The 14,967-nt window shown below is 41.0% G+C and overlaps 1 pseudogene across 1 annotated transcript in view; it reads left to right on the top strand.

Moving 5' to 3' along the window:
• The window catches only part of LOC307102716 (neurofilament light polypeptide-like), a 91,109-nt pseudogene extending 76,812 nt beyond the window's left edge, over positions 1-14,297 (top strand). The window contains exon 2 of the transcript in view: positions 13,117-14,297. The product of the transcript in view is annotated as a neurofilament light polypeptide-like (transcript). The remainder of the gene's footprint in view (positions 1-13,116) is intronic.
• Positions 14,298-14,967: the final 670 nt, after the last annotated feature.

Genomic DNA, 14,967 nt, shown 5'->3' with positions numbered 1-14,967 from the left:
AGAATGTAGGCTGCTCTGTGATGATTTATGTATGAATCTCAAGAAACTGGACTTCCATTCCTTTAAGTATTCAAAAATAATAGCAGGCAATGCAATGCTCCCATCCATATCACTGTAGAACAGTGCGGCTTTAGATACATTGTCAGAGCCTTGGCTTTCTTTTCAGTGAACTGATCTTCTGGACTCTTGCTCATGTCAGTCTCATCTTCAATTAATTTTATGGTCTGAACACTTACCACTGAAGACAGACTATGGCCATTGTCTGTCCAACTGTGCAGAACAAGCTATTAAGTAGAATTCTGTTGTTTTAAGAAGTCAAAGGCTTATGATTCTCTTGGCATTTTTCATACAGCCAGTGTTGCCAAGACCCTGGGCACTGCTGCAGATAAGCTTCTGAAATAGTCCATGCCAAGCTCTACTTGCCTTTCCCATCAGGGCCAATTTTCAATCCACTCTCTTACATTGATGTAGTTGTTTTTGTTTTCCCACCTGACACAAGTAGGAAGCTCCCAGAGCCCAGAAGTAAGACAGCAAATTACTTACATTGCTTATTGCAGTTTAGGTACTGAATGAATATTTGTAAAATATTCATGTTTTCTATGAGCCACTTCAATTAAATTTAGTGAGATTATTTCCTTCACTTCAAAAAAAGTTGGCTAAACATTCATCTGATTCTTTAATAAGGAAAAAAAAAATCACCACCCATTTCTTTCTCCTGATTCTATCATTGCAAGTCTTTCATCAGCTCTCCAGGACCCATTATAACCTGGGTCATTACTATAGTACATTCATTTTTTTAAATGTGATTCACCCATTAGAGATAGGTTTGAATTTCAAATATCTGCCAGTTGCCTACCATTGATTTTGCAGTTTCTCTCAGGTTTATACAAACTAATTAGATTGCTTTTGCATTTTAAAGGAATATATTGTGGTTGGAACTCAAAGTCAATGTCAAATATAATGTTGATTTATCTTAGACTAGAGGGCCAGTGCACAAAATTCATGCACAGGGTTGGAGGGAAGTGTCCCTCAGCCCAGCCTGCACCCTCTCCAATCTGGGACCCCTCAGGGAATGTCTGACTGCCCATTTAGGCCTGATCCCACTGGCAGTTGGACATCCCTCTCACAATCCAGGACTGCTGGCTCCCAACTGCTCGCCTGCCTGCCAGCCTGATCGATGCCTAACGGCTCCCCTGCCAGCCTAATTGCCCCTAACTGCCCTCCCTTGCCAGCCTGGTCACCCCCAACTGCCCTCTTCTGCAGGCCTGGTACCCCCCAACCGCCCTCCCCTGCTGGCCTGATCACCCCCAACTGCCCTCCCTTGCAAACCTGGTCCCTCCCAACTGCCTTCCCCTGCTGGCCACCTTGTGGTGGCCATCTTGTGTCCACATGGGGGCAGCCATCTTTGATCACATGGGAGCAGCAATCTTGTATGCGGGAGTGATGGTCAATTTGCATATTACTCTTGTATTAGATAGGATTTGTATTTTAGGGAAAAGTCACTTGTGTTTTATTGCTGCCCCAACTCCAATATAATAAAAAGCAAAGGTAAAATAAGCAAGCCAGCAAAAAAACCTAACATTATTTTTCAAAGGCCCTTAAAATATGTTAACTATATGACATTTATTTTACTATTTCATACTGAGAAAGCAAAAATGTTGAAGTGAGTAAAAAAGAAACCTGAGGAACCAGTATAGTGTATTAAATTATGTCATATCCATGAAAGTTCATGCACTTTATTTTTAAGCAATTTTGTCATGTACTAATAATTGATTATTAATTATTACCATAAGCACAATTTCCTCCCCAACAATTTTGTTACTCAAATTTCCAACATAACAAAATGTTGAAAGAATTGCACAGTGAACAGTCGTGCCAATCACCTAGATTTTACAATTAACATTTATTTGTTTTCTTCCATATCTATTCATCTTATTCACTCCTCTGTCCAAAAACAAGTCCATTATAAGCACCATTTAAACAAAATGAATGATCTAATTTTCCACCCATAGGAGATTGGAAGTAACAGATTAGAATGGATTTGGATAAAGAAAGAATATCATTTTTTTGCATGTACGTGTGCAATTTTCCCAACACTATTTATTGAAGAGACTGTCTTTACTCCATTGTATGTGCTTGCCTCCTTTATCAAATATTAATGCTTTGGGGCAATTTCTGGGGTCTTTATTCTGTTCCATTGATTTATATGCCTGTTCTTGCGCCAGTACCAGGCTGTTTTGATTATAGTGGCTTTATAGTATAACTTGATATCTGATATTGTGATCCCTCCAACTTTGTTATTCTTTCTCAAAATTGCTGCTGTTATTCAGGGTCTTTTTTTTTTTAATTCCATATACATTTTTGGAGTGTTTGTTCTAGATCTGTGAAATATGCCTTTGGTATTTTAATAGGGATTTCATTGAATCTGTAGATGGCTTTGGGTAGTATGGATATTTTAATGATGTTGATTCTACCAATCCATGAACAGGGTATATTCTTCCACTTATTTATATATTCCTCTATCTCTTTTTTTTCAACGCCCTATAGTTTTCTGAGTACAGTTTTTTACCTCGTTGATAAGTTTATTCCTAAGTATCTTAATTTTATTGTTACACTGGTAAATGGGATTGTATTTTTAGTTTCTCTTTATGAGTTCATTATTGGCATATAGAAACGCCATAGAGTTCTGGGTGTTAATTTTGTATCAAGGTACATTGCCAAACCCATTTACTAAATCTAGTAGATTTTTGGTGGAGTCCTTAGGTTTTTCTATGTACAATATCATGTCAACTGCAAATCATGACAGTTTTACTTCCTCCTTTCCAATTTTGATGCCTTTTATTTTTTCTTCTTGTCTGATCACTGTGGCTAAGATTTCCAATACTCTGTTGAGTAAGAGTGGTAAAAGTGAACATCCCTGTCTTGTGTTTTTTTTTTTCTTAGGGGAAATGGTTTTAGTTTTTGCCTATTGAGTATGATTATGGCTATATGTTTGCCATATATGGCCTTTATTATGTTGAGGTTTGCTCCCTCTATTCCTACTTTACTGAGAGATTTTTTTTTATCAAAAGAGTGTTGAATTTTGTTGAAAGCTTTTTCTGTGTCAATTGATATGATCATGTGATTTTGTCTTTCAATTTGTTTATGTGGTATATCACACTTATTGATTTGCAAATATTATACTAGCCTTGCACCCCTGGAATAAATCCCACTTTATCATGGTCACAGTCTCTTCAATAAACAGTGTTGGGAAAATTGAACAGGTACATGGAAATAATGAAATTAGATCACCAACTTACACCATACACAAGAATAAACTCAAAATGGAAAAAAAGACTTAAATGTAAGTCATGAAACCATACAAATCCCCAAAAAAAGCCATAGGTAGAAAAATCTCAGACATTACTCGCAGCAATATGTTTGCCAATAAATTTCCTTGGGCAAGAAAAACTAAGGAGAAAATAAACAAATGGGACTACATGAAAATTGAAAACAAAACAGAATTTCTGCACAGCAAAAGGAACCATCAACAAAATGAAAAGGGAGCTCTACATGGGAGAACATATTTGGCAATGATATATCTGATAAGGGGTTAATTTTCAAAGTATGTAAGGAAATGATACAACTAACAAAAGGAAGACAAACAATCCAATTAAAAAGGGGCAAAGGACCTAAATATAGAAGTGGACATACTGAAGGCCAAGAGACATATGAAAATATGTTCAACATCACTAGTCATCAGAGAAATGCAAATTAAAACCACAATGAGATATCTCCTCATGCCTACAAAATTGGCAGTAATCAACAAATGATAAGTGCTGGTGAAGATGTGGAGAAAAGCGAACACTAGTTCATTCCTGGTGGGAATGCAGATTGGTGCAGCCACTGTGGAAAACAGTATGGAGTTTCCTCAAAAAATTAAAAATGGACCTATTTGACCCAGTGATCCCACTTTTAGAAATATACCCTAAGAAACTTGAAATATCAATTAGAAAGAATGTATTCACCCCCATGTTCATAGCAGTGCAATTTACAATAGCTAAGATCTGGAAACCACCCAAGTGCTCATTAGTAGATGAGTGGATTAAAAAAACCCACAAAACTGGTACATTTATACCATTGAATACTATGCAGCTGTGAAAAAGGATCTCTTACTCTTTGAGACAGCATGGAGAGACCTGGAGAGTATTATGCTAAGCAAAATAAGGCAGTCAGAGAATGATAAGTACCATATGATATTATTCATATGTGGAATCTAATGGATAAAATAGACTGATGAAGAAAATAGATCCAGAGACATAGAAGCATGGAACAGACTGATGAATCTTAGAGGGAAGTCAGGAGTGGAGGGAGGAAGAGATTAACTGGGGGATTTATATGCATATACTGGTGGCCTGGTGCACAAATTCATGCACATTGAAAGGGAATTAATTAGAGGAAATATATTAATATTACACTGTCGTCTCTGAGTCTTAATGCAATATCTGTTTCACAGCCTTTTTTCACCATGTGGAAAAAAGAATAGGATATGTCATTGCATCTAATGTAGGAAACAGGATACTGATTTGTTTCATTTTAGTGGCATTCAGATTATTGGGATCTGGTTTACAATGAATGAGCAAGCCCTTTTCAAAAGGAGGTTCTCCATCCTCATTTCTGAATATGACAGCAACCTTGGTTACATGTGGAGAATTATATCTATTACTATTATGATCATATCTAATCACCATTGTTACTTCCATGGGAGAAATACCTTTTGCTGCTGCTTCAGATTGGGCTTCCTTTTCTACCTCATGTAACATCTTGTATGATTTTGTTAATTCGTTTATTTTTCATGCATGAGGTTGTTGATGTTAATCATGAGTCTTTCTGAGCAACCTTGGTTTTCTGGCATTGCTAATCTTTTACTCATCACTTTGACCATATCTAAAATATATAGTTGAGCAAACTTCTGAGAAACACCATCCAAAGGATGTAAAGCTCCAGTACGGCGATACTAAACTTGTTCGTGTATTCTAAAACATGGCTCATATCCTGATGGTAATGCAATATTTGCACCCATTGAAGCAAAAGCAAAAGAACTATCGAACGAATATTTTCCATAAAATTTTTACTGGAAAATTTGTCATAAATGAGAAGCTTCATTTATCATTGTTTTTTAAAAATATGCCAGGTATTCTGGAAAATGTATATCATTTGGACAAACTTTACCTTTGCTACAACATTGAGTAAATTTTCCTTCAGATGATTTTTCATCAGAGAAATTTAGTGATAGGCAAAATTTACATTAACAGTCATTCTACCACAACTATGTTCAATAATTGCATCCTCATTTACTTCATTTTTTATGTGAAGGCAGTTCCTACCAGTATTAGTAGTACTTGTTGATGGCTGTTCTTTAGACATATTCTGGCAACAACGCTGGTTTCTTTCAGTTTTGGAGGTACATTGTGCCAATAGTTGGTCTTCAGATACCAGGTGTACTGGTTAATAACGTGGAATTTTTTCAACAGATAGAGTTACACATATGTTGATATATATATGTGTTGTGGGGTCGAACCCTGGAGTCAAAAATAAGACCACCGGAGGCTGCTAATTGATTAAAAAAAGCAGGCAAGGATTTATTGAAACTGGCCAGGACGGCCGCGAGAGCACCACACGCAGGTGGAGTCCACCCTCAAGACCGCGCAGTCCCAGGTGTAGGCAGTCCTTTTAAAGGTCCAAACCACAAAAATTTTCCATTGTTCTAAATTCTAAATTCTAAAGGCTGGGAACAGCCCGCAGGGCTGCTCCCAGCCACATCCTGCTAGACATTATTGGAATGTGGCCCTATTTTGCAAAAGCACGTTTTTACAGAAGCAGAACCAAGCGGAGTCAGTAATCTCTAAAGGTTATCTACAGTTTCTACTCCTGGAGCTACTGAGTCAGTGGGAATCAATCTCCTGTAGTCCTGGTCCACAGGCACAGGAAAATTACCTTTGTGAGTCTCCAGGTCTCATTCTGGAAGCTGAGGTAACTCCCCTATTGTTTAAGCAAGTGAGTGCAGAAGCCAGAATAGCAGGGTTAAAATTCAAACAGCAGTTTTTACCTAAGTATGGTTGCTACCATACTTCATATGCAATTTGATATGTATATTATTTTGTTTTATTGACAACAAGCTTCAAAACTTCATTGTCAAATTTTCTGAAGGTGTTACATCATAGATATTTTTACACTTAAAAATGTCAAATTTTGTGCCAAAAAAGAGCATTTGTGGGAAGTTTTAATTCATTACTTTATTTTGAAGAAAAGTGCTACTGGAAGTTTTTGTATACTTCACGAAGCTTATGGTGAACATGATCCTTCTCAAGATACTTGTGAACACTGGTTTAAACATTTTAAAAGTGATGATTTTGATGTGAAAGACAAAGAATGTCCAGGTCAACCGAAAAAGTTTGAAGACCAACAATTACAAGCATTATTGAATGAAGATGAGTGTCAAACTCAAAAAGCAACTAGCAGAAAGATTAAATGTTGCTCAGCAAACAATTTACAATCATTTACAAACAATGGGAAAGATTTTAAAGGTAGGAAAATGGGTGCCACATCAACTGAATGAAAGACAAATGGAAAAACAAAAAGTCATCAGTAAAATGTTGCTTCAGTGGCAAGAAAGAAAGTATTTTTTGCATTGAATTGTGACTGGCGATGAAAAGTGGATTTATTTTGAGAATCTCAAATGCACAAAATCATGGGTTGATCCAGGTCAACCATCAACATAGACTGCAAGGCCAAATCGATTCAGAAAGAAGACAATGCTTTGCATTTGGTGAGATCAGGAAGGTGTGGTGTATTATGAGCTTCTAAAACTAGGTGAAACTGTTAATACTGATCACTACCAACAATAAATAATCAATTTGAACCATGCTTTAATCATAAAATGACCAGAATGGGCCAGAAGACACGGCAAAGTAATTTTGCTTCATGATAACACACCATAACACACTTCAAAACCAGTTAAAGACACGTTAAAAGATCTTGCCTGGGAAGTATTAATCCACCTGCCATATTTATCTGACCTTGCTCCTTCAGATTACCACTTGTTTCGATTGATGGCACACGCACTTTCTGAGCAGCACTTCAAAACATATGAAGAAGTGAAAAATTGGGGCTCTGAATGGTTTTCCTCAAAACAAGAAAAGTTCTATTGGGACAATATCCACAAATTACCTGAAAGATGATGGAAATGTGTAGCTAGCGATGGACATTACTTTGAATGAAGAACTTTTGATGTTTCTCCTGAAATTATCATGTGTTTTTTTTATTACAAAATCTGCCATTATTAACAGGTTCACCTAGTACATTGTGTTGACACCAGCTTCTTTCAGCTTCAGAGGTATGTTGTGCCAATAGTTTGTCTTCAGACATTTTCTGTTGATGACCCTGCTTTCTTTCAGATTCAAAGGTACGTTGTGACAATAGTTGGTCTTCAATCATATTCTGTCAGTGAGACAGGCCAGTAGAGGGATGGGCAGAATCCAGCTCCCTCCTTTCTCCTGTCAGGGTCAGGAGTTGGGGGGGGGGTGGTGATTGGGAGAATGGCTGGTGGGGAAAGGGACCTATATGGGCTTTCCTTCCCCCGGCTGTTGCCAGCTGGCCCCATGCCTGAGGCTGCCACTGCTTGCCATCTGTGCAGCGCCACCCCCACTCCACCACCGGTTGCCTCCCTCTGCGGGCACAAGGTGTGGAATGCCAATTCTTGGCTGGCCTGGGCCTCCCTCTGTGGGGAGATAGCTGACTGGCCCACCCACCTGCCATGGTGTCCCTGGCTGGTGGCCTGGGCCTCCCTCTGTGGGATTGATGCCCTGCAGATGGAGGCCCTGCCCACCCCACCAGGGCTCTGCAATTGATGGCAGCCAGCACAGATGGAGGCCCTGTCCTCCCTGCCCAGACTCTGTGATCCATGCTTCACAGAGGGAGGCCTGGCCCACCCTGCTGGGGCTCTGCAATCAATTGCAGAGGAGAGGGAGGCTCTTTACACCCAGCCTGGGCTCTGCCATTGATCCCTGTCCCAAGGGAGGCCCTGCCGGGGCTCTGTGATCAATAACAGAGGAAAAGGAGGCCCTTCCCACTTGGCCTGGGCTCTGCCACTCATCGCCACACACAGGGAGGCCCTGCCCACCTGGCCTGGGCTCCGCCATTGATCACAGCCCACACGGAGACCTATCCCACCCTGCCGAGTCTCTGTGATCCATGCTGTGCAGTGGGAGGCCCTGCCCACCCAGCCGGGGCTCTGTGATGGGCCCTCGCAGCTGTGGTAGCTTGCTTTGGCCCTTGCAGCTACAGCTTCTTCCTTAAGGTTGTCTGGAAGGATGTCCGGAATGATGTCCAGAAGGTCGTTCAGCTGTCAGGTCTAATTAGCATATTATGCTTTTATTATTATAGATGTATAGTCCATGGGAAATAGTGCCATGAAGGAATGGTGGATGTGTAGTGGAGGTGGTCAATGGGAAATAAAGGGGGACATCTGTAATACTTTCAACAATAAAGGTAAATTTAAAAAACAAATAAAAAATATAAAGAATATCAACAGGGATCCTGAGTGATCCTGGTTAGTGGACAACCTTAAGCTTGATGTGGAGGACATCATTGCAGTATTAGGTACAAATGAGAAAGAAGAGCTCAATAATCTTGATAGTTGGAGGCTACTGTGTAAAAGATTGAACTAGAAAAGCCATGCCATATAAGCTGCTAATCCCATCCTGTGCACAGGACAGGCATGGCTAACAAAAGTTTACAATCTTGATGAAGCCTAGAACTGGCCACCATATCCTTCTCTACACAGCGCTCTAAGCAGGCACCACTAGTGGATCAAAATTGGCAGTCAAGTTGAGACTTATTTCCCATCCATGGCAGAGTGAACACCCTCTTTACACTCCTCAAAACTCCCAGGGCAGCTTTATTACAGTAGCACATGATCGACATAGGTGACAATAAACCTGATTATTAGTACACATGAAATCATGAGTATAAAGTACCTGGTGCACTCAATACCACCATTCTTCTAATTTTTATACTTCTTTTGCTTAAAAAAAAAGAAAAAGAAATAAAATTGAAATTTTGCATTATAACGCTAATCATATTGAGAAACTTTTGCTGTGGGGTAAGACCTGGGTGGGATAAGGATGTTGTCAGGGGGAGGTGTTGATCTTATGGAAGAGAAGAGAACATTCCAAGCTAAGATACAGTTCACAGAAGACTTCTGATATCTGGGAAGAGACATGGGTTGGGTGCACTGAATGATTCATGGGTGTGTGGAAGGTGTTGAAGACAAACAGGTAGAGGCCAAGTTTCCTGAAATATTTGGTGGTGGTGGTAGGGTGAGAGTAATAATCAGAAGGAAGGATAGTGATACATAGATACACAGTCATTTTCTGAGAAATAGACTTTGCTGGCATAAACATGACTTGACTTTTATCATTTGGTATACAATTTGAAAGGCCCTAGAAATACAACAAACCTTACTGAGCCTGATTTTGAATTATTATGCTTTATTTGTCTATTGATTTTACACTGGTAATTGTAAGGCAGAAGTTATGGGATAATCTGAGCAATAAATTTTGTGATTGAGAGAGAAGACAGAGGGAATTTATATATATATATATTTTTTTTTTTTTTTTAAAGGCTACTAGGAAAATAAAAGTTGACATTTTGTTGTTAATCCTCACTCAATGATTTTTTTCATGGATTTTTAGAGAGAGTGGAAGGGAGAGAGAGAGGAGGCAGGAGAGAGAGATAGAGATAGAGATAGAGATAGAGATAGAGATAGAGATAGAGATAGAGATAGAGATAGAGATAGTGATATAGAGAGAGAGAAAGAGAGAGAGAGAGAGAGAGAGAGAGAGAGAGAGAGAGAGAAATGTGAGAGAGACACACCCATTATCCATTTGTTTTTTCCCAAATGTCTCTAGCCAGAGGAACCAAGGATCCAACATACAGCCCAGGTACGCAGGTACATGCCCTTGACTGTGAATCAAACCCTCAAAGCTTCAGTGCAAGGGTCGGGTCGACACTTAGCAACACCAGCCGGGGCTAAAAATTAACTTTTAAAAAAATTCTAGCATACTAGTGGGAAATGTCATTCATCTGGAAGATTCCTGGAAGTGAGCTAGCGCATTCTTCACCCAAATCACAGATGAGGCATTGCTTGGTATATACACAGAGCAATATATTTTGTGACAGGTTAAGTTCTTCAGTAAAGTGAAAATACTGCTATGAATTCATCTGAATCTTAGTGAACTAAATTGATTTGCCTTTTAGGCCTGCTGGCAGTATGCATTCATGGTGGTAACTAGAGAAGAGAAGACAGCGGGTGTCTAAATTCTGTGTATATTACTTGCCTCCTTGTATTGTTTGTTTAGCTGGGTACTGAAAAGAATGGTTTTTCCCTTTCTTATTCTAAGACCCCTGAGGTCAATAAGGAATATCGCATTTCTTGTAATATGCTGTAAGAAGAAGGCTGCCTTCTGAGGTTCAGAAGCTCCTTTTGTCCCCAACTGTGACCACAAATACTTGAGTTGTGTTTCCATTCTGTTTATGGTACAGCTAAAGCTGTCACATCTTAAAGCGAACCCCAGTGAGCAGTGGTGTCAAGACAGCGGTGCACAGTGCATTTTCATTTTCAGGGTGGTCTGTGGGCCAGCACAAAGGAGAGTGATTACAATGTGTCTGACTCGGGTTGATAAAATGATGGTGTGGCAAGCATGTGAAGCAACACATAGTTCTAGATATGGGGTAGTGGACAGGCTCAAGTCAAAGGAGCCAGGTCCCGATGAGTCTAGTGGAAATAAAAATTCAAAGAGTAGAAAAACCATTTCCACCATTTTTAAACCATTTTGACACTTAAAATTTTACCTTGATCTGAAACAAATGCAGGCTATTTCCCTAAACAAACACTCTCAGAATTCCACCTCTTTACCTCCCATCCTGGCATAAATGACTCCATTATAGACAATGTTTTAGAAGAAATCCTTTTCAGTGGGATGCTTCAGAAACAAAGGATAATTGCATGTTCCCAGAATTACATTTTGGCTTCAAGGATGTTTGAGAAGGGCTGACATGCTCTAAGATACATGTTTCATACCCTATGCACTACTCTCACTTGGGATGTGTGTTTAGTAGATGTGTGTTTATGTGTATGATTTTGTGCATGTGCATATAAGCTTGTGATGTATACCGGCTTTTATAGACCCAATATCTGGTAGCTGTTGCAAAGATTTAGTTGTTGAGAGAAGTGTGAAGGCTTTCTCTGAGCAATTTTTCTCAAGTCATGCATTCTAACTCATATTCATTAAGAGCTTTTTTTCTTGAATTGTAGTCTCCTGGTGTGCTCTGGGAAGTGCCAGCTTATCTGGGATTGTGGGACATGAGGGATTCCCAGCTGTTTCCCAAGAACATCTTTTTCTCTGTGAGTGGGCTGTGGCCTTTGACACTGTGTCACACAGCTGTCCCTCTCCCAAGTAGGCCATTCCTTCCTACCACTTCTCTGCATATCACATACAGAGAAAGAGAACAGCACATAGTTTAGTTTCTAATTTTAAATTCTGGATTTGTGTATATAATCAATCAATATTATACAATACTAGAGGCACGGTGCATGGATACATGCACTGGTGGGGTCCCTTGGTCTGGCCTGCGGGGATCGGGCTGAAACCAGCTCTCCGACATCACCTGAGGGGTCCTGGACTACGAGAGGGCGCAGGCCAAACCAAGGGACCCCAGCAGTGCATGATTGGGGCCAGGGAGGGACTGCAGGAGGGCTCCAGGGCGTGTCCAGCCCATCTTGCTCAGTCCCCATTGGCCAGACCCCAGTAGCAAGCTAACCAAATGGTCGGAGCATCTGCCTCCTGGTGGTCAGTGTGCATCATAGCGACCAGTTGAATGGTCGAATGAACAGTGAGACACTTAGCATATTGGGCTTTTATTATATAGGATTTTATTTATGAGTCTGAAGTACAGATGTCCCATATACAATGGAACACCCTGTTCTAGCAAAGCTCTGTAAGAAGATGTGTTTGTTCCTTAGTGAGCTGGATAGAGGAGTGATTATGGCATCAAAACATCCTCACCTTTTCTTGAAAGTCTTTTCTATCTACTGGTGTGCTAATTACTACAGGGTAATGGCTATTTCTGACTTATTCACTTTTGTATCCTCTGCAGAGCTGATGTAGAATACATCCTCAACCAATGTGTTTTAATGAATGTCTGGATGAACATCTAATAGGTCCTATCCTTCTGAAGAAAGTAGAGAGCGGAGTCAAGGAAGGTTCTCTGAGCAGCTGAAGAAGCTTTGTGTACCCCTGTGAGAGATGGTGTTGCTAGGAGCCACAGAGTGCTGTAGTGGAGGGGCCTTTTTCACATGCACTGGTGAATTGCCTAGAGAGATCTCAACAAAGGTCCTGAATCTCCAAAATTGCAGTAATTTGTTGGGCTATCTCCTCTCATTCTAAATAAATATTCACTTTTGTACCAATTTATTGTATTCACAATTTTGTTCTCCTCTTTTCCTTATTTTATTTTTTTAAATACATTTTATTGTTTTTTTACAGAGAGGAAGGGAGAGGGACAGAGAGTCAGAAATATTGACAAGAGAGAAACATCAATCAGCTGCCTCCTGCACACCCCCTACTGGGGATGTGCCTGCAACCAAGGTACATGCCCTTGACCAGAATCGAACCCGGGACCCTTCAACCTACAGGCCGATGCTCCATCCACTGAGCCAAACCAGTTAGGGCTTTTCCTTTTATATTAAATTTATTGGGGTGACATCTATCTACACTAATAAAAGAGAAAGATGCTAATTGACCATACCTCCACTATGCCCACAGCCAATCAGGAATGATATGCAAATTAACCCAACAAATATGGCAGGTAAATTTGCATATGCAGTTGGGGCAGGCAGCGCCAGACGCCATCCACAGGGTCCAGGCCGCGATCGGGGACTGGGCAGGCAGGGTGGCCAGTGTCTCCAGGATCAGTGTCTGCCCCCGGGCCGCCTGCGGACATAGGTGGAGCAGGCCCCGGGATTGAACATTTTAACGAAAATGGAATGTCTGTGCCCTGCCCCACCGCGCCCAGTACCTGGTGAGGAGAGGGCAGTGGGCAGTTAGGAGGCACCTCTCGGAAGGGACTGGGAGCAACCTGCAGGTGCGCTACCAGGAAGAGGTGCTGAACCATGAGGACACCGAGGGCTGGCTGATGGAGGCACGCAAAGGTGCAGACAAGGCAGGTCTCACGGTGCTGAGCTCGAAAAGCGCATCGACAGTCTGATGGACAAAATCACCTTTCTGAAGAAGGGGCACGAAGAGGAGATCGCCGAGCTGCAGGCGCAGATCCAGTAAACTCAGATCTCCATGGAGATGGACGTGTTCTCCAAGTCCGACCTCTCTGCCATGCTCAAGGACATCCGTGCCCAGTACAAGAAGCTGGCTGCCAGAACATGCAGAATGCGAAGAATGGTATAAGAGCCGCTTCACCGTGCTGACCGAGAGCACTGCAAAATACACCTAAGCCGTGCGCGCCGCCAAGGAGGTATCTGAGAGCCGCCGCCTGCTCAAGGCCAAGACCCTGGAGATCGAAGCAAGCCGGAGCATGAACGAAGTGCTGGGAAAGAAGCTGCAAGAGCTGGAGGATAAGCAGAATGCTGACGTTAGTGCTATGCAGGACACAATCAACAAATTAGAAAATGAGTTGAGAACTACAAAGAGTGAAATGGCACGATATTTAAAAGAATACCAGGACCTCCTCAATGTGAAGTTGGCTTTGAACATTGACATTGCAGCTTACAGGAAACTCTTGGAAGGTGAGGAGACCCGGCTCAGTTTCACCAGTGTGGGAAGCATAGCCAGCAGCTACTCCCAGAGTTCCCAGGTCTTTGGTCGATCTGCCTAAGGTGGTTTACAGACTAGCTCTTATTTAATGTCTGCTCACTCCTTCCCTTCTTAATACACCAGCCACATCCAGGAGGAGCAGATCGAGGTGGAGGAGACCATTGAGGCTGCAAAAGCTGAGGAAGCTAAGGATGAACACCCCTCTGAAGGAGAAGCTGAAGAGGAGGAGAAGGAGAAGGAAGTGGCTGAGGAAGAGGAAAGAGAGGAAGAGGAAGAAGGTGCCAAGGAAGAATCTGAGGATGCAAAGGAGGAAGAAGGAGGTGAAGGTGAAGGAGAAGATTCCCAAGAGGCTGATGATGAGAAGAAAGATAGGGTGCTGGGGAGGAGCAAGCAACCAAGAAGAAAGATCGAGTGCCCCTTCAGGAATAATCCTCCTGAAACCAGGTCAACCCCGTCACCAACCAAGCAGTTGAGTTCCTGATACTATATGAATTAAGAAGTCAATATATATAACATTCTGAGGTGACTCAGGTTGGACATTAAATGTTGTGCTATGACTTTTCTCCTTATGCAGAGTATCTGTTTGCTTGCAGAGTGACTTCCTGGCTTGCTGCCAGTCTGTGCATGGTCCATGCTTATAAATTCAGGATCTATGACAATTTGAATAATTCAGATGTTTACAATAAAAAAACATGAATACACATATTAAACTTCATGGAAAAAATAGTCCTTTGAATATTTGGTGGTTAGAAATTAAAGATCTCAAATCATGTGCAATAAACAGTAAATAAAGTTACACTGAAAGACAAAAAAAAAAATACATTAGGAGTCAGGAAACGTTCAAAGAACTGGGGAACCATTCCCAAATCAGGAAGGGAAGTCACAGAGTATATATTATTGCTACAAATACAGTATTTCCTACTACTTACAACATATATAATGTATTAGATGCCTTCCTATCGCATGAAGTACGTATTCTCATAGAGTAATACTGGTAGATATGTTATAGTTATGGCAGTATGTCATAATCTATATTAATAAAAGAGTAATATGCTAATTAGACCATGAGACCTTCCAGACGTCCTTCCGGACAAAGCAT

This window comes from Cnephaeus nilssonii (genome assembly GCF_951640355.1).
Source record: "Cnephaeus nilssonii genome assembly, chromosome: 1".
Lineage (NCBI taxonomy): Eukaryota > Metazoa > Chordata > Mammalia > Chiroptera > Vespertilionidae > Cnephaeus > Cnephaeus nilssonii.
This window is presented reverse-complemented; position numbering and strand designations above follow the sequence as displayed.